Here is a 20,098-nt window from a genome sequence, read left to right on the forward strand (position 1 = left end):
CAACCTATGACCATTCCTTTCCTTTGACTCAGGTTGACATGACACATGAGTCTTTCCCATTCTTTTCCTTCCAGCATGTTTCCTTCCAGCATGTCAGTGTAGCTGAAATTTCTTCAAAAGAGCATGTGAATCAGTGATGGGCTTTAATTTGCTTTGCAAATCTGTCTTCTGTTCGTATGTGCAGACCATTTAACGTAGTAAAAGTGCTTAGATATTAGCATGTAGACCTGTGTTTCATAGCTTTTATTCGTTATCTCTCTTTCAGTTTTTTTTTTTCATTTTTTTTGAGGTAGGGTCTCACTCTAGCCCAGGCTTACCTGGAATTCAATTGGTAGTCTCAGGGTGGCCTCAAATTCATGGCAATCCTCCTTCCCGAGTGCTGGGATTAAAGCAGTATGCCACCATGACCGGGTCATTTCTGTTTTCTTTTTCCTGCCTTTATGAGTTACTCATTTATTTTACATGCACATTTTAAGTTATAGTGTTTAAAATGCATGCCTTTGTAACTGTGCTAGATGTATTACTTATTAGAATTATTATTTATTTGTATTACTTATTAGTATCTCAAATTGTATTTTTACCAGTTTGAGTGTAGTGCAGAAACTTTAGCATTTATGTCTTTTTGCTTCTTTCATTTGTAATAAAATCATTTAACATTTCCTTTAGATGCATTTAGACTTATACATCATTATAATTTTGTTTCAAATGTCAATTAATACATTAACCAAAAGGGACAGGAAACTATTTTTATTCACATTTCTCTTAGTCTTTTTCCCCTATCTGATACCCTAAGATTTCTTTTTAAATCCATTTGTTTTTGTTCAGAGAATCTCTTTTAGTAATACACTTAGGGAAGCTTTGCTGGCATAAATTCTCTTAGTTTTCCTATTTCAATTTCCCTTTTGAAGAATATTTTACTAGGTATAAACTCCTGAGCTGGCAGTTTTCTTCTTTTAGCAATTAAAATTGTTCTATTTCCTCTGGGCTCCAAGTTTTCTGACCATTATTTCATCAAAACATTTCTAGTCTCATACTTGTTCATTTTTCCTTATGGGAATCTGATGATATCAATTTCAATGTCTTGGTTTTAGTTTCAATGGTTCTATTCAAACAGAGAATGTGTGACTCCTCCCATCCAAAGGTTGCTATATGTGTATAAACACATATGTGTACATATAAACACATACATGTTTCTATGTTTGTTGTCTCCTTGTCCCTCAGATGGAGTTTTCTTGTTCTAATTTCCGGTTCATCCATGCATCACTTTGTGCCTTCAATCTGTGTTTAGCTGGTCCTTGAAGTTTTTGCTTTGTATTTCTCAGAAATAAAGTCTCCATTGGATTCTTCTCCATGTAATCCAGTTCTTTGTTGAGACTGTGCTTGCTGACACATTCTCCCTTTTTATTTGTCTCAGGTGAATTTGCAATTATTCATAGCGTATTTATCATGATTTTCTTGAAGGACTTGTCAAACAATCCTAACCTCGCTGTCATCTTGGTGTTCACATTCATTGCTTGTCTTTTTCCTTCAGTTTTAGATCTTCCTCGGTTTATTTTTATTTTTTTTTAATTTATTTATTTGAGAGCGACAGACACAGAGAGAAAGACAGATAGAGGGAGAGAGAGAGAATGGGCGCGCCAGGGCTTCCAGCCTCTGCAAACGAACTCCAGACGCGTGCGCCCCCTTGTGCATCTGGCTAACGTGGGAATGGGGAACAGAGCCTCGAACCGGGGTCCTTAGGCTTCACAGGCAAGCACTTAACCGCTAAGCCACCTCTCCAGCCCCTTCCTCGGTTTTGATACGCCAGGGCAAGACACTCACATTCCATTACGATACTTTGGATCCTATTTCAATACTTTATAATGGTGGGCTCTCTGGGAATATTTCTCCAGGGGGAGGGGGAGGGGTAGTCCTCTTACCATGTTTAGCATCCACTGACCTGCAAGTGGCCAAGACTCCTTCTAACTTCCCAGCAGCGACGACATATTCATTTTTCTCACATGATTTCCAGTGATGGAATAGCGGGAGTGCCCTTGTCACCACTGAGCCCTAGTTTTGACTCACCAGTCAGTCTCCTCTGGTCCCACTTTATCAATGAGTGCAGGGACGTTGTGGCATAGCCGTGTGCAAAGGGAAGCCTTTATGTGTGCTCCTCATGCTCTGCTGGGATTGGAAACCAGAAGGTCTAACTCCTAGCTGAGCTTTTCTCACACCATCTAGCAGGGAGAAGATCTGCTCACAGGTTGGTAAGAGCATAAACGGGCTTCCTCCTTGGTTTTCACTGGAGTGGTTTGAAGTGGGACTCTGTTTTACTTTTGTTCTCCACTGCAGTATAGCCGTTACTATTTAAATTTGGGCGGGGGGAGCTGGAGAGATGGTTTAGCGGTTAAGCGCTTGCCTGTGAAGCCTAAGGACCCCGGTTCGAGGCTCAATTCCCCAGGACCTACTTTAGCCTGATACAGAAGGGGGCGCACGTGTCTGGAGTTCATTTGCAGTGGCTGGAAGCCCTGGTGCGCCCATTCTCTCTCTCTCTCTCTCTCTCTCTCTCTCTCTGCCTCTTTCTCTTTCTGTCTGTTGCTGTCAAATAAATAAATAAAAATAAACAAAAACAATTTTTAAAAAATTGTGTGTGTGTTGCTAGCACATCCCCTTGCTTACAGAATTTAAATCATTTTGGGAGTTTCTTTTTGTTTGTCTAAACACCTTTGGTCTTTCCATGTTGACAGCTTTTCAGCTCCAAATCTAGGGTCTAAGAGGAAATAAGAAAATTCCCAGAACATGCTATTGTGCAGCTCCTCACATCCCACAGCACTGGGCCGGGCTGCTTTCCTCCCTCTGCCTTGGAAGGCTCCCTCAGATATTTTAAATATGTATATGACACATAGAATTTTAATTGGTACTTAACAGAAATGAAGGGGAAATCAATGACTATCCCTTCTACTTGGAATAATGAAATGTCATTTTTTTAAAGATGAAAATAAGTAATATGCAAGTGTTCGACTTTGTATCTGTAGCAAAATGCATTTCATATTTCTAAATGAAGAAATATAACTAATTAGCACATATTTTTCATGCATTCTTTTGTGGGAATCTTTAGTCATACTTTTAGAGTAAAATAAGGAGGGGTGTCATTTATCCTAAAATGATGGATGGCAACAACTTTGCTAGTATTTTTCACCTTTTGAAATTTAATCAGGTTGACCAGAAAACTTGGCCAGTTTTAAGACAACAAACTCTGCTGCTTCTCACACACTTCTCAGATTCTAAAATTGAATTTAATAAATAAACAGATTATGTGCTTCCTCTGTAGGCTGGCGTTTGCTTCATTACACTGGCAGCCATCTGCTTTTAAACCAACTGATTTTCACCACTGACAGTAAATGCCAGCAATGCCCACGATTAGCTCACCTATAAACAAGGCTCCAGAACACCAGTGTCGTAAGTTTAAATTCAGTTGTTTATCAGAGGCAAGGTTGAGACCATGAAACTTCTGAAAAGGAAATGACATAGAGGTTTTGTTGAAATTCATTAAGGAAATAAATATACCCACTGTCAACTCTTTACTCAGCATTTCAATCTTCAGTTGATTTTTTTTTAAATTATGTACTTATTTGAAAGAGAGATAGAAACAGAGAGACAGAGAGAATGGACATGCCAGGACCTCCAGTCACTGCTAATGAACTCCAGACACATGTGCCACCTTGTGCATCCGGCTCACACTGAGGCAAGACATGTGGGTCCTGGGGAATCAAACTTGGCTCTTCAGGCTTTGCACGTAAATGCCTTAAGCGCTAAACCATCTTTCCAGTCCTTCAGTAGCTTTTGAAATGGAGCCATTCATAGTGGACAAGATTTGGTTCTATTTTGCAATAAAAATCTTCACAGAATACAATGGCTAGAGGACAACAATTTTTAAATGTTTGCTTTATATCTACTTTGCAGATTATTTTCCAAGAATTACTAGAAGCCATGTGAAAGTGACCATGTCACTTCATCTTTCCTGATCCTCCAGGTTCTTGAAAAATGAGGTGAATTTTTACTTTTGTTTTTCAACAGATAATGCTTTCAGATGGTGTCCCTTCCACTCTTTCTGCTGTGTTTAGGCTTCTGTGTTTCCTGGTCTATATGACCTTCTTACGCCAAAATAATTTTATTATAATAGCCTCCTAAAACTTAGTTGTATGGTTCTTTTTTGTTTGTTTTGTTGAAAGCAGAGTTCCACTCCAGCCCAGGCTAGCCTCCAACTCATGGCTATCCTCCTAACTCAGCCTTCCAAGGACTGGGATGAAAGGCATGCACTACCATATCCAGCTTAGTTTTGGATTTTTTTATTTTGTATGTCGAGCCCAGTGGCTTTAGCAACTCCTGTACCAGTGTACACGAGAAACACATACTCTTGTACTAGCTGTTTCTCTTGAGATTTTAGCTCCTCCCATTTTAACCCAATTATGAAATAATCTAATTCATTAAGATCCCAGTTTATTTTCACTTTGTCCAATTCGGTTAAATTTTTTCTTCCCATCAGGCCTTGACATTTCACTGACTGTTGACTGAAGTCAATAAATATTGGCAGCACTTTGCTGGAAACCAGATGTCGAGGCTTGCAAGGCGAGTCCCTGCTCTCCAATGTTTTCTGTTCCCAAGTCAAAGACACAGGAATGTTTGCCAAAGAGGAATTCTTTGCTTTGAACGAACAGCAAGACAGCAACACGCTGCAATGAGGAGCTCTGCCCAGACAGGTGGAGCCCTCGGTGTGGACTGGGAGGCCGCAGCTTCCACCCCCTCGCTCAGCACGACCCCATCCTGAGCACCACCTCTCAACACTGCCTCACCACTTCTGTTTATTGTCTCATCTGGCTCATCCTGCCTTCAAAATTACACCCAGGTGGATGAGTCACAAGCTTATACTTACCTCTGCTTGGTTCTTAAAGGCTCCTTGGAATCCTTTCTCTCCACACCTGTACTTTTCATCAACTATAAATGGACTTTAGAATCTATAAATAAGTGGGTCAGCATTGAGCATGCCTGCAGGTACCAACATGCTGCTATCTGCTCATGCTGAGCCTGCTGGGGGTGGCAGCAGCATATTTTTTCCTCTCCATTTCCTTGGGATATGGAGATATATATATATATATATATATATATATATATATATATATATATATATATGGAGAGAGAGAGAAAAAAAACTTTTTATGCTTTTCTTTATGCTATTCACTTTGAAGTTTGTGGGGAAAAAAGTAAATTAGATAATTCCAGTACCAGTTCTCTCAAAATAGCATTTTCTAGTAACATTTCATCCCCTTGTTAGAGTTGATATGGCTATATATGCGTAATGAGGGAATTGGGCTTAATCAGTCACTTATATAAGAACAATGGTTATGAGTGTTTCATGTTTGCTTTTGAAATATTTTGATGACCTGCAACAACTTTTTGTATCACTGCAGGAAGCAATACAAGTGGCTAACTTAGTGAAATTGGAAACACAGGAAACTTGCAGGCGTGTAATGGGAAACCATTCTTAAGGGGCCAAAGGTCTCTTATTTTATGCGGAACCCCTAAATATTCTATCATTGCAACCTGACTAATTCTTGGAAGAAATAGACCATAATTTCTAACCAAAAAAAAAAAAATCAAAACTTGGGAATATAAACATTATTTCTAAAACTGGGGGTGTTGTCTCCCACTAAGTTCAATTTTGACCAGTATTTGGTCGGTATTTTCTGGGTAAAATAAAATTGCAAGATAGAGTTACTGATCCACTCAGCCTCCTCTTTAGGAAAAAAAAAAACAGCAGGGCTGGAGAGATGGCTTAGCGGTTAAGCGCTTGCCAGTGAAGCCTAAGGACCCCGGTTCGAGGCTCGGTTCCCCAGGTCCCACGTTAGCCAGATGCACAAGGGGGTGCACGCGTCTGGAGTTCGTTTGCAGAGGCTGGAAGCCCTGGCGCACCCATTCTCTCTCTCTCCCTCTATCTGTCTTTCTCTCTGTGTCTGTCGCTCTCAAAAAAAAAAAAAATTAAAAAAAAAACAAACAGCAAAACATTGTAATGTACAGAAATTGCTACAAATGCCTAGTCGCACAAAAGTGAGGGGGGAAACGCTTGGAGAGAATGAAAATCTCCCCAGGTGCAGCACACATACCATTCTTTCTCATGTGTCCCCTCAGCAAGGGTAGACACCGATGTCAGGGCTGTGAGATTAGTGTGGGCGCTGTCACCTCCTAATGCAGGCATCACTACAGAAATACTTAAGGGTTGTCTAAGCTTTATCTTAATGCAAAGGATCATTTAGTATAACTGCAAAGTAATAGACAGATTTTAACCTTTGTAAATGTTAGAAAGGTAACAAAATAAAACTTTCTTATGGGGACTGGGTTGAGGAGATATAAGCCTACAAACTATGTAAAATTATAGATATATAGATATATAGATATATAGATATATAGATATATAGATATATAGGTATATAGATATGATCAAAATTTAAAACAAACTTTTTAAAATGTTAAGATTCTGATTTTTCTTTAAGAATTTGATTGTTTTAGGAATTTTAACAGCAACTAAAAAATAATCATGTGAGTTGTGTTTAAGTTTTGTTTCTGCTATATTTCCTTCCTAGTCATAAATGATATTTGCTGAAAGGAAAATCTGCTAGGAAAGCTGTGCCCTCCACAGGAAATTACTGGATTTTTACACAGGCCTTGTATTCTAAGATTGAGCTTGTGGCTCCCTTGTTCTTTTTTGATCAGCAGAGGTTCTGCCCCAGTCCTTGTCTTGTCAAAGGAGAGAATTCAGGGGAGAGAAGCTGACAGTGTAAGCAGAGGTCTGTTTAGCCAAGCTAAGCAAAGCCCGCACTGTGAAGAGCCTACAGGGGGTTGTCCTGAAAAATGGGATGAGGAATGGGAAGGAGTGTGTAGCGTTCTGCCTTCCAGATTTTAAGGATGTTCTATGAATATATCTGATATGGGGTAAAGAGAACTGTTTTCCCCTCCCAATCATGATGGCCTGGATATGCCCGTAGGACATTCCTTCCCATGATCCTCTTGAAAAGCTCATAAGGTTTGGATGAGGTTGAAAGGCACTATATAATTGGCATTGCCATCATGACACAGTCCTTTAAGGGTCAGACCCTTCATTAGTTCCAATACCTGGGAACTGGGTGAGTGTCCTGACATTGTAATTGGTGATGTAAAGAAACAACACACTGTGGCTTCAAGGACTTTTTTTTTTTTACTTTTTTATTTATTTATTTGACAGCGACAGACACAGAGAGAAAGACAGATAGCAGGAGAGAGAGAGAATGGGTGCGCCAGGGCTTCCAGCCTCTGCAAACGAACTCCAGACACGTGCGCCCCCTTGTGCATCTGGCTAACGTGGGACCTGGGGAACCGAGCCTCGAACTGGGGTCCTTAGGCTTCACAGGCAAGCGCTTAACCGCTAAGCCATCTTTCCAGCCCGCTTCAAGGACTTTTAACCACAAAGAGGCCCTCTGACCATCAGGAGACACTGCCTCCAAGAGAAAGCTGCCCTTGTTCCCTCCTGCCCAGCAACTTGTTGCCAGCCTGCCCCTGTTTCATCCTAGCAGCTGCATGGTTCACGCGGGAGTGAACCTCTCCCCATGGGAACTGTTAAAACCTGTCAAACCAGCATTTCTAATGAGGATTTGCCTTCATAAATTATAGAGGAACAAGCGTCACAATTTTGTCTACATATATGAAACAAAATACATTTTGTCTGAACTAAGAAAATATTTTGAAATATTTTACTAAGTCAATGAAAACATGTCACTTATCCTCCAGATAATAAGTAACATATTCTACCTTCTTTCTTAGGAATATCTCGGTGATGAAATTAACAAAGTGCTATTTCCAAGATGCTGGAGTTAGTTTTCTATTCTTCCAATGACTGAAATATTCATAACCTAAATGTATTCTACTTTGAAGCCTTTTGTCCTAAATAAATTAGCTGATATGTGTAATGTAAGAAATAATGAAAAGTGTTAGAGTCAACTGATGAACAAGTTACTCCCAAAGGTGGGTATAACAAACAAACAAAACCCATGTTTGATATCTCAGTATCTGTGGAATAGGAACTTGAACACAAATGCATTTGCTGATACTTTCTGCCTCTGTCCCTGTACTCAGAGGCCACATACTGAAGTTTCAATAGGGCAAACTTTGATTTGTGCAACCCAAGGCAGACTCACTTCCAGTCTTAGGTGAGACTTTCAGCTCCATAGCTTACCTAGGGATTCTCCAGCAGTTCTCTGATGATGGCATGTCTCACTTGGCTGCTGGACTTCCTCAGAGCAATTGTTCCAAAAGGCCAAGCAGAAAAATATCACATCTTGTAGCCCCATTCCTGACCCCATGCACCATCATTTCCCCCACCTATTCTTGAATGCAAGTCATAAGACGAGTTGATGTTTTGGCTGGCAAGGAATTAGCTTCCACATCTGTACAGGCAATGGCAAGTTCAGACAGTAAAAGAATGTGCAAGATGGAGGTAATGTTGTGGCTAGTTGGAATAAAATATAACCCTGAAAATCACAACACACAAATTTATTTACTGCCAGACTCACTTGCCTAATAAGCAGGAGAATTAAAATTCCAACTCAAGTCAAGTCTTGACTACAAACCTCTTTGTTCAAGAATTTCACAGTGGCCCTGAGAGCAGAAGACAGAAACAGACAGCTAAAGACATGCAACACTCAGTCTAGAAAGCTTATGATTGAACAATGGATTTTGAAAATCCCACCATTTATATCTCTTTAAAATATTTATCCTATCACCAAGAATCTGTGTGTATCATTTGAATTAAAGAACCTTTAAGGTGGGCAGTTTGTTCTTTTAACTCATCTTTTTCAGAGAAATGCCTAGTGCAAAATAGATGATTGAAAATATTTGTTGAATAAATAAATAAATAAATGCATTAATGATTATTGTGGGCAAATGCTTGCAAAGTGACGATAATTTGTATATAGGAAATGCACAGTCATATTTTCTAATAGCTGTAAATATTAGGTATTTGTTTTGAGCTACCTATTGAAGTATATAATGTGTAAGATTATTTTTTCTATATCTTAAACTTAAAGGGCTTAACTATATGCATTCACTTTCTTACAAATAATTTCATGTTAAAATGTTATAGAGACAGTAGTTTGTGCATAAGAAGATGTAGGATGTTTCATATATCACTAAGTGAATAAAAGTCTGTATAAGTTAAAATAATGTAATTAAAAGTATAAGCAAATAATCTCTCATACATATACATATGAAACTAGACAATATGACTTTTCACTTTCATTTGATCTTCAGGAACTTGGGCTGTGGAGATAGCTTAGTGGTTTAAGGCACTTGCTTGACAGGCCAGCTGAAGTGGGCTCAATTCCCAGTCTCTTACATAGGGCTGGATCCCAAAAGTGGCACATGTTTGGCATTCTGTCTGCAGTAGCAGAGACACTCATGCACCTATGCACATGCATGTGTGCACACGCATGCTCACGCACACATGACACATACACACACACAAACTAATAAAATTTTAAAGAAAAGAACTTATAAATTTTCAGTGTATATTTAAAGGTATGTAAACATTTCACATGAAAAACTGTTTATTGAACTGTTCAAGCGTTTAACTGATTTAATTCAAAAGGCAGTAGAGAGGATGCATTTCCCAGGCTTAGGAAGGAAGCATTTAGTATAATTTGTTTGTTCTGAATAAACTGTTCTATATGAGAAAACACAATGTTGCCATGGAAATACATCAGGAAAAATCATAAAGGGCAGTATGATATAAAGCCTGTTCTATTTTATATTAGGAAATAGTTTAGATTTTTCAACCATATAGAAATTTTATTTTTGGAGTCTTTGTAAGGCAACAGTAAATGAAAAATGGTTTTTCGGCTGGAGGAGAAAAGTGATCATTGATCTTATCCGGCTCTATCCCTAGGTGCTATACTACAGGCAAGATGCGCCTGCTCACAGAATGCCGGCATGACTCCTACACTGCTAACTAACCACTGTCTGAGGATAGGATTTGAGGTCCATCCTACGGGAGGAAGTTTATGTCTGGTCCTGTAAAACTGCTCAAAAGCTCATACCTAGTAAGCTATAGGCCCACGTGGGGAAACTACTACTGCTGTTGTGTTGAATGCACACGTCGTGCCTGCTGAAATGCCTTCTAAATAATCATGTTGCTGCCCACACATTGGTACTGCTCTCTGCTTTGGCCACAGAAGCTTTTTTATTTATTTATTTATTTTTAGTTTTATTTATTTATTTTGCAGTGGGAAGTTGTTACTACAGACTTATAATCAGACAGTGTGCTGAGAGTAAGTAACTGTTGAGAGCTCAGCCCTAAATGGGAAGTCTATAGCTCCCTCTTCAAGGTCTAGGGGACAGCACAGAAGAGGCGGCAGAGGAGCGGGAGAGCTGGGGGTGGGGGTGCTGTGGAGCACTGTCTTCCAGACGTGATACGGCCAGTGCACTGATAATCGCACAGCAGCTGTGGGTTACTTGAACAAGACTGGACCCCTTAATATTCCGCCATGACTTGGGGAGGGTCTCACAAGAAGAAAGGGCTCTCTACGCTCCACCTTCTCTGAGAAACTTTCGGCAATTAGATCAATGATCACTGGGAGGAGTGAAACTTTTTCTTCAGTGGTGTAGGGAATGGTAAATTGTCCATGTTCTGGTAAACAGTCCCTTGGACTCATGCTCATGCAAGTAACCCCAATTCAGCACGGTATGTCATGGGCCACACACAAACTACGTGAAAGTAAAGAGGGGACAAATTGGGAAGAGGAAGCTGTTCAGTGAGTGTGGGAGGGAGAGAATAGAGCGTAATAAAAATAAATATGGTCACAGTACATTACATACGTGTATGAAGTTGCCAAATAAACAAGTTTTGATTTAATTATATTTCAAACTTTTCCTGAAAAAAGAACTTCTCTGATTTCAAGCTAGTCTCTTTTTTCCTCTTATTCCATTCTTAACCCTTGGATGTATCAAATATTATGTGATTAGAATGAAGGAATTGCTTTTTAGTGGCTCATAAGGAAATAAAAACTTATCTCAACATAATACAAATTTTATTTAATCCAGATATTGTTGTGTTTCTTTTTAGTAATTGCTTTGTCTAAAATTAGCCTCAGTTAATTGACTAGGTCAGTTTTCTAAGCCTTCTGGGGGGATGTAAGTTGACATTTCAATGGGCTAACCAGAGTTGAATGGTACTAGCTACTGTCAGAACAAAAAGGAAATTATTGCTAATATGTTTTAACCTAGCACTGACATAGTAGAAAATGACACTGCATTTCAGAGCAAAAAAAAAAAAGCCCTCTTCTTGGACTTCCCTGTTGGTGGCACAACCATTGCCTAATAAAATTTATTAGCCTTTTGGACTTGGCTGTTTTTGTTGTTGTTGTTGTTGCTGCTGCTGTTTTTCTTTCTTCCCTGGCTCTTCTATGTCTTTATAAACTCAGACTTGCATGGAGCAGGCCAGCTCCAAGAGGCTAGCTCCTCACTGCTTTCCAACACAGGAAGCCAGAAATCATCAGATGGAGAAGTGACCAAACCCCTCTGGTTTCACTGAATTTCTTTTTCTGTGTGTACAGGGCCAGGCTTTGCATATCTAACTTTGGGGAATAAAAGGAAACACACATTACCTTCTCGTTTTTAGGAATAGCAAAATAAATTTTGGTATGGGCACAAAGTGTTAACCTTCAAATTCAATCCCTCCAAAAGAATCCACTAGAAGAGTAAATATAATCTCTCGCTATATTTAAATACCTTTATTTCCCCTAGCAAATTGACAGCAATTATATACATGTGGCAAATCTGTAGGAATAAAGTGTTTCAATGAAATGAACATGATAACTTTGTTGAATATCATACTCGCTTGTTGATTCAGTAATACTGAGCTAGGGGTATCGCTCAGTGCTAGCAATGAAGGAGGCCTTGCGTTCAATCCTTGATGATGAAAAGAAAAAGTCACAGGAATAGTAATCGTGCACCCATAAAAGGTGAATCAAAAAAAAAAAAAAAAGGTGTTACATTGATTCCCTATACAGTGACATTTAAAATAGCAATATGTTGGGAAGAGCTGCTAAATTCTAGAAGGGTAAAGGAAATAAAAGAAATCCTCTGAATAGCACCCTATAGTCTTGCAAGTGTTAAGTTCTCTGTTTCCAAGGTGGGACTCTCTAATGTACCTGTATCATTAATAGATGATTTTTCAAAAAGAAAGTGCTGTTTTAGGTGCTGAGATAAATGTTGATTTGGCTAAGATAATATTGCTTACTCACAAGGAGTAGGCACTGATAAATGAACTGGATAGAATTTTGCATGTGTGTATGTGTGACTTGGTGTGTGACATGGTGTGTGTGTGTGTTGCACTTGTAAGTGCAGATGTGCTCACGGGCATGTGGAGGTCAGAGGGGAACACTGGCTGTCCTTCCTCTGTCACCCATCCATGAATTACCATAAGAGGGAGTCTCTCTGAACATGAAGCTGCTGTTCACAAGCTCCACTGATCCTTGGGTCTCTTCTCCATCACGTAGGACGGGAGTTAGAGACAGAGTGACCATGCCACTTGTTTATGTGGGTGCACTCAGGTGGACTCAGGACCCCGTGTTTGTAGCAAACACTTTTATCCACTAAACCCTTTCCCAAACTAAGCTTGAATATTTTTTTTTCCACAAAGAAAACACCATAATTTCATTCTAATTAACAAGGCAAAGGGATCCTGCCGTCAGAGACAAATTTCATTAAGGGATCCCATATGCAGATGTGTTAATGATGAAGTACCCTGTCTAAGGCTTTCAGCGTTTGCCATGCTCATGCTTGAAGAACTTCTTCCAGAAACCTGGGCAACTGCGAACCACGTGTGCAGGGCTGTCTGCAAGTACAGGGGACTGTATGTCCATGGGAGCAGCTCACGTGGAATGTGCTGGAAAACAAACACCTGGGCACCTTCAGCCCGCACTCACAAGTTCTGCAGCTGCCCAGGCTGAGCTTCACTTTGTTCAATCCTTGTCTCACGTTTCTGCCACAAGCCTTCTGTTAGAGCAAATCAATATTTAAGTAGAATGAAGTCACTGCAGCTTTCCCAGGCTCTGACGTGTTCACTTGTTTTGTCATTCAAAACTGCTACTTTCCTTCCTCTTAGTTGAGTTTTAACATCCACCCACACTTAAATATTCTTTCACTCAATAGGCATCAAGTGTCGCCTGTCAAGTACAACAAATTCTTATGGACACTAAGATGTTCTTTTAAATAAGACATTTTTAAACAGCACCTCCATGTGTTTTGTCATTTGCCTTTATTTGTAAAATGCTAGAAACAACAAAATTAACTGTTACAGTGATATTCTGAATCATATCAAAAGTAAACCTTTTGGTGTGTTGTTATCGATACTCTGTATCTTAAATAGCCTACTTGTTTTAGCTATGTACTGTGATGTCAATAAACGAAATAGAAGTTGAGGCTAGAAAGATGTTTCAGTGATTAAAGGTGCTTGCTTGCAAGGCCTGATGGCCTCTGGTTTGATTTCCCATTACCCACTTAAAGCCAGATTCATAAAGTCATGCATGAGTCATTTGTACCAAAAAGCCCTGGTGTGCAATTCTCTCTCTCACTCACTCACTGATTCACTCTCCCCCCTCCTGCTTCCTCAAATAAATAAAAAAACCCTAAGTTTTCAAATATATTATGAAATAGTTAAACACTATCAGAAGACAAATACTTTAAGCCAAGAAATTTAATTTTAGTGAAATTTATTTGAATTATACCCTTAGTTGTCACAACAAAAACAAAAAACATTGAAATAGCTCTGTAGAAGATATGCGTACTTAAAATGTCACCTTGCCTTTATTGGAGACCAGGAGAGCAGGTGATATTAGACCACAAGTCAGTCTTTTTACCAAAGCAAAACCTTTTTCGAGGAAAAGCATATAGCTTGAAACTTTGTGGACTAGCTTTAATATGAAAGCAGATTCCACTGGCTGACAGGCCAAACCAGTAAACCTTCACCTGTCATCTTCAGAGGAACCGTCCCAACAGATACAGCTTCCCATCCAAGACATTTAATATTCTATCTTTTAAGTACCAATGAACCATAATTTTGGGCCATCTCAAAAGGATTTCTGTAGTTAATAAGTAACTCATTAAGTTAATAACTACTTAATTCTGTGGTTAAGTAGTTAATAAGATTTCAATTGACTAAGTGTTCTTCCTTGATTTTAGACCAGGGTTACAGCGAAACTATGTTCGAAAAGTTTTATCCCAAAGACAGTGATGTGCAATAAACATGAGTACCTCGTCACTCGAGCCTGCCTAGACCCATAGGATCCGTAAGCTCTGTGTTTTCAGCTCTATATTCTGAACAACAACAAGAATACAAGATTTTGACACTGTAGCCACAAAAGAATTTTAAATACTTGTGACATAATTGAAGTGTTAAGATCAACCTTCATAGAAACATGAAAATTACAATTTATAGCACAAGCAAACACCTCACAATAAAATTCCTAGAATCTTTGCACTCCCAGTTTCTCATCACTCCATGATCAAATAAATTTACAGAGGTATTTTGTCAAACATTTAAATCGCTGCGTAGACACATTCCATACAAACATGTATTTTCTTAGTTCTCTTGAAAAGGGAAACTCACAACAATCTTGAAATTCTCTCTTTGTCTGGCCTAAATGACAGTGTTTTAATTATGCCTATAATGTTACTATTTGCATTAGGTATTTATTGACATAGCAACCTCACATATATTATGTCATGTAAACCTGTTGCTATTTTCTTTTCTTTTAAATTTTGCTTTTGTTGTTTATTTATTTGAGAGTGACAGAGAGAGAAAGAGGCAGATACATAGAGAGAGAATGGGCATGCCAGGGCCTCCAGCCACCACAAAATGAACTCCAGATGCATGCACCCCCATGTGCATCTGGCTTATGTGGGACCTGGGGAATCCAGCCTTGAACCAGTGTCCTTAGGCTTCACAGACTAGCGCTTAACTGCTAAGCCATCTCTCCAGCCCCCTGTTACTATTTTCATCTCGGAGATGAAAAAATGAGAACTTCCCAAGCTCAAATGAGTTGGCAGGTGCAGTGGCTTGACCCCTCACAGCTTCAGGGAGTTTTGATTAAGGTCTAGCTTCCTAGGCCGACTTCAGCAGCCTGCGGGAGCAGGAGTGTCCCTGGTGGCAGATCTACTAGGTGTATGGAGAGCCAGTTTTGAGCTCTGGCCATTGCTGTCTGCTGTCTGTTGGCTGTGTCCCTCTGCTATGAATCTATGGAAGTGAGCCAGATACTACAGCCATAATAATACTTCTACTGGATTCTGTCAGCCTGAACTAAACCCTTTCCTCCCACAGCTGCCTCACCTCAGGTCGCTTGTTTGTCCCAGCAGCAAGAAGGCAACCGCAACAGCACCAGCAAGTATTACTGTGGAACCACCGCAGGTGTTCAGCACATTCCACACTGGAACGCATGGCCTCACTAGTGCGGGAGGCAAGTGCACCGCCTTCAGCACTGGTGAAATAGTCATCCTCGGATCATTCTGTTCCCAGCGAATCCTTGTGTTGCCTGAAGAGAGCAAACATTCTCAAGGGAAGAAGAACACCTTTGTGACTGCAGTCAGAGCTCTACATAAAGGAGGTTTTCTTAAAAAAAAAAATTCTTTCTGCTGAATCAAAATGAATTCTTAGATAAAAGCATCTACCAAAATAGTTATCATAGAGAAAACTGTAAAAGCATAAATCCCGTGCAAATGATGGGATCTTAATGGAGCAGTGAAGTATTGGTTTCTTTGCTGAAGCTGACATCTGGGAAATGTATGCCCCTATGATATCTTCTTGGCAACGACAAAAACACTATTATCAATGGTTAGTCAAAATAAGGATTAAGTATTAATTGCTCGTATTCCTTATTCCTTAGTTCCCTAAGAAAATATATTTCTAACATTAGGAAATCTGGCATAGAGAGACCCCACATAGTGAGGCAACTTTGCTTCTTAGCAACAGGAGTAAAAAACATTGAAACATGATGAGCTTGAGAACGACGGGAAATGGGAAGAAATTTCAGGTGAAGAGCTGACAGGCATTGAGGAAAGTTGGAGAATAACTTAGCTTTAAAAGATTTTGAACATAGATCCAGCATTCAGAGGGGCAAGATAGTTATACCAGAATAAAAACCTTGAGGACAACATTTTGCTTCATTTAAGAAAATGATTAACTATTTTATTATAGTATATGAGGATCTATTGCAGTCTGACATCCAATGTGCTCAGAAATGAAAGCAGGAAGAGAGCACACTTAGTTGTTTTTAAAATGTCATGCAGGAAAACTAATCATACCGGGAGACATATTTTATAGAGTAACTAGAATTTCAATGTAGTTTGAAGAAATGCTCACAAAATGGTAATATGTCTCTTTATTTCTCCAGAACACATTTAAACTGTTATTGGCATGGAGGAATTATAAAGCACAATGCAAAAATATCACTCAATGCCATAAATGTTTGACTAATAGCAGTTCCTGTTGAGTGAGAGCTTACTATGAAATAAGTCTTTTGTTATCTCAGTGCATATCTATCTATATATATTTATTTGATCTTTACCACACCATTAAAAGTGGCATTTAGTTTTCTTCATTTTATAAAGGAAATCAGACCAGAAAAATCAGGTATCTAAGAGAACCCTAAGAATCCTGCCCTGTGTGGTGTGACTTCATTCTCCTGTGATATTCCCAATTCCTCTTCCCTTTAAGTGATGGACAAAGTCTGAGAATATGAAGGTACATTGAAAATTTGAGAGGGATTATAACAGGGACACATACCAGGGACCCGAGGTCCAGCCTTGGGGAAAGACCGTTGCCATTCCAAATCCTGAAGCTTGCAAAATAGCAAGGACTTCCGTCATAGAACTGCGAAGGAAAGGAATTCTGCCCAAAACCAGTGAGCCTGGGGAAGGTCTTGAAGCCTCATCTTGGAAACAAAGCCCCAGAATTCCCCTTGACTTCACCCTTGAGAGACAGACCGTAAGAAGATGACTCAGCTAACTGGTATGTGGACACACAGCTTCTACTAACTATAGGATGGTGTGTGTGTGCACGCTGCTTTAAGTCACTTAGAAAGATTTCTTAATCTGTGATTGTTGGTTATACAGTAATAAAAGCATAATCCAGTTGTCAGAGTCCTGTTGCTAAGGATGAAGATGGTACCAGAGCTGCTTGACTTCAACAGCCTCACTTTCACGCATCCTCACAGCAATCTCCATTGTAGCTAGGGAGTTGTTTGTAATCTATACAAGCTGAACTTTTGAGTAACTGAAATAGTAATAGTAAAATGGTGAAAATTGTACAAGTGCAAAGACTTGTTTGCCTATGAAATTCTGGATCTCTCAGAGAATGAAGGAAAAACTCAGCCAGGGCAGTTCCCTGAAGCGCTCGCTGCTGAGAAAATCCACAATCTCTCAGGCAGCTGCTATAGAAAACCATTGTTGCTTCTGCTGCATTTCTCAAACACAAGAAGCCCTGGAAGAAAAGCCTGATGGTACCTCCTAGGGAACGGCCTGCACTTGTGGCCAGAGAGCTGCGGGTGCAACTTATCAAAACAAAGCGACTTCTAGAATCAAAAGAAATGCAGAAAAAAGCATTACAAAGTTGATTTTGTGTACTTCCTAAGTGTTGAGGGATATATTGGATTTCTGAGAAGCCAAGCCAGACAGGAATACCGAGATTTATCTGAAAGAATTCATTCTACATGGTGGCAATGGGGAATCCAAATCTCAGAGCCAACCTGACAGGTTGGGGGAGTCCAGGCAGAGTTGTTGCAGACTTGAGCCAAAAGAGAATGGAAGGCAGAATTCTTTCCTTTTCTGGAATCCTCAGGTTTTACAGTAAACTTTCAGATGATTGGAAGAGGCTTGTCTATGTGCTGGAGGGTAATCTAGTTTACCATAAATCTGCTGTTGGAAATATTAGTCATGTGGTAGAAAAGAAACTAAAAATTAAACTGATTCACTGAGTTACTATAAGTTAACTGCTGAGAAGCTAAACTTACTTTGTCAGCAGATGGAAAAATCCCAGAGACAACTGTCCAGAAAGGGCCCCGAGGGATGATAAGAAGGAAAGACAGTTTAAACTAAAACAAAGTAAAATGGAGTTCATTGCTAGGGTGGCCTGACTACAGAAGTTATTGATATGCAGATTGCCACATCTTGGTTGTTCACTTTCCGCTCCACTTGGCTATGAAAACTATGAAATGAAAAGAAAATCTCAGCTCTGGGTCAGAGCTTCTTTGGAGAGCTACCTCAAGCTCTTTGGCCCAGTGTAAATAAATTCTACTAAATTTACTCATACAGGCATTGAAGTGATCTTTCCAGAGAATTTCTGCAACAGTCATATCCAGAAAAAAAAAAAAAAAAAGGTTCACTACAGCATTTTCACTAGCTTTTAATACAGAAACTGAAAACCAAGGTGACATATGAAGTTAACCATCACAAGAAATCCAAAAATCTGGGGGTATATCAGTGTATCCAAAGCCACATGGGCTTTTCTGAATGATTATATTTTACTATGGATAGGGACAATAATCCCTGACTTCAATGAATTCTTAAAGACTGAGGGCTGGAGAGATGCCTCGGTGGTTAAAGGGGTTTACTTGCAAAACCTGGTAGCCACTGATTTGATTCCCCCGTACCCATGTAAAGCCAGACACACAAAGTGGGGCATGCATTTGGAGTTTGTTTGCAGTGGTAAGAAGCCCTGGGGCACCCATTACCTCTCTCTCTCCCCACTCTGTATCCTAAATAAAAAAATATCTTAAAAAATAATTCTTAAAGAGGATAGCTTTCTATAGCTAATAGCAAAATGTTGTCAAAGTTTTTCTTTGAAAATTATGGAGACATAAATATTCATGAATTTTAGAACATTTTTTTCTGACAGGAAAAAGTATTTACTTCAATGAATTTTCAAACTGGAGGAAAGAAAATATTATGGTTATGATGAGAGATTTAGTTGAAAATATCTTCCACTATATATCTATTTCATCATAAAAAGTAATTAATTAATTAATGCATGAAGAATCATTATAGTAGTTTAACTGAATTTAAGAATTATAATGAAGAATGAAGATAGGCTATCTTCAAAAAGAAAAAAAGATTTTGAATTCTTATGAACTTTACTTTTCTGACATTTATTGAGTGGTTCCTCTAAGGAAAATGATTAACTGGGGTTGCAGATGCCCTTTTCTCTCTCTATGTGATAGTATTCCTCTCTGGCAGCAATCAAATGAGGTATAAGCCATGACTCTAACTGTTGAGTAAAGAACTCCAGAATCTTCATACACTAATCAGATTTCAGCTACATATATTTTAATGAGAAGAGCCAAGTAGCTGATGATCCTCTACTGCCAAATGTCAGTTTTGAGAATTATTCTCCCATGGTTATTTGCATTTATATTTCTATGTATTTTATAGTTGTAGAGATAGCAGTATTCTGACTTACTGTAGTGAAGGCAGTGTTTGGATGTTTGTGTGGGCCCTCAATTCCACCTTAACCATAACAGCATGTGTGTGAGGAATTCTCACCCTGAATTATGTTGGAAGTGAGTGTGTCAACATTTCACTCTTGCTCTCCATTTGAGAGTGAGGATGGTTCCTTCACACTTCGTGACCCAGGGCATTCTGGATGTCTAAGAGGACCTCAGTTTCAGTAAATAAAAGAATAAAAAACATGCTGCAAACAAAAAGGAAGTGATGCCCTGTGACCACTAGTGGACCACTGGTAGAGGCAGTAAGGAGAACTCCGAAATCATAGCCTGGGCTGGACTCCTAGCTCTGCTTCTAAATGCCTGCGCACACTGTCTGGCTTTCACAGATCGTCTCTTCTCTTGTCTTCCTCTCTCACGCCACACTTTAAATCCATTAAGTTGCAGATGGACATTACATTGTTTTAATGTTGCAATAAACTTAGGTATACCTATGCTTCTTTCAACTTTGGATATATACCAAACAGTGGGATGGCTGGGTAATATGATATTTCTATTTTTAGTGCTTTGAGGAACTGTCATATTAAGTTCACCATTTAAAA

Source organism: Jaculus jaculus, chromosome 7 (genome assembly GCF_020740685.1).
Source record: "Jaculus jaculus isolate mJacJac1 chromosome 7, mJacJac1.mat.Y.cur, whole genome shotgun sequence".
In the NCBI taxonomy this organism is placed as follows: Eukaryota; Metazoa; Chordata; class Mammalia; order Rodentia; family Dipodidae; genus Jaculus; species Jaculus jaculus.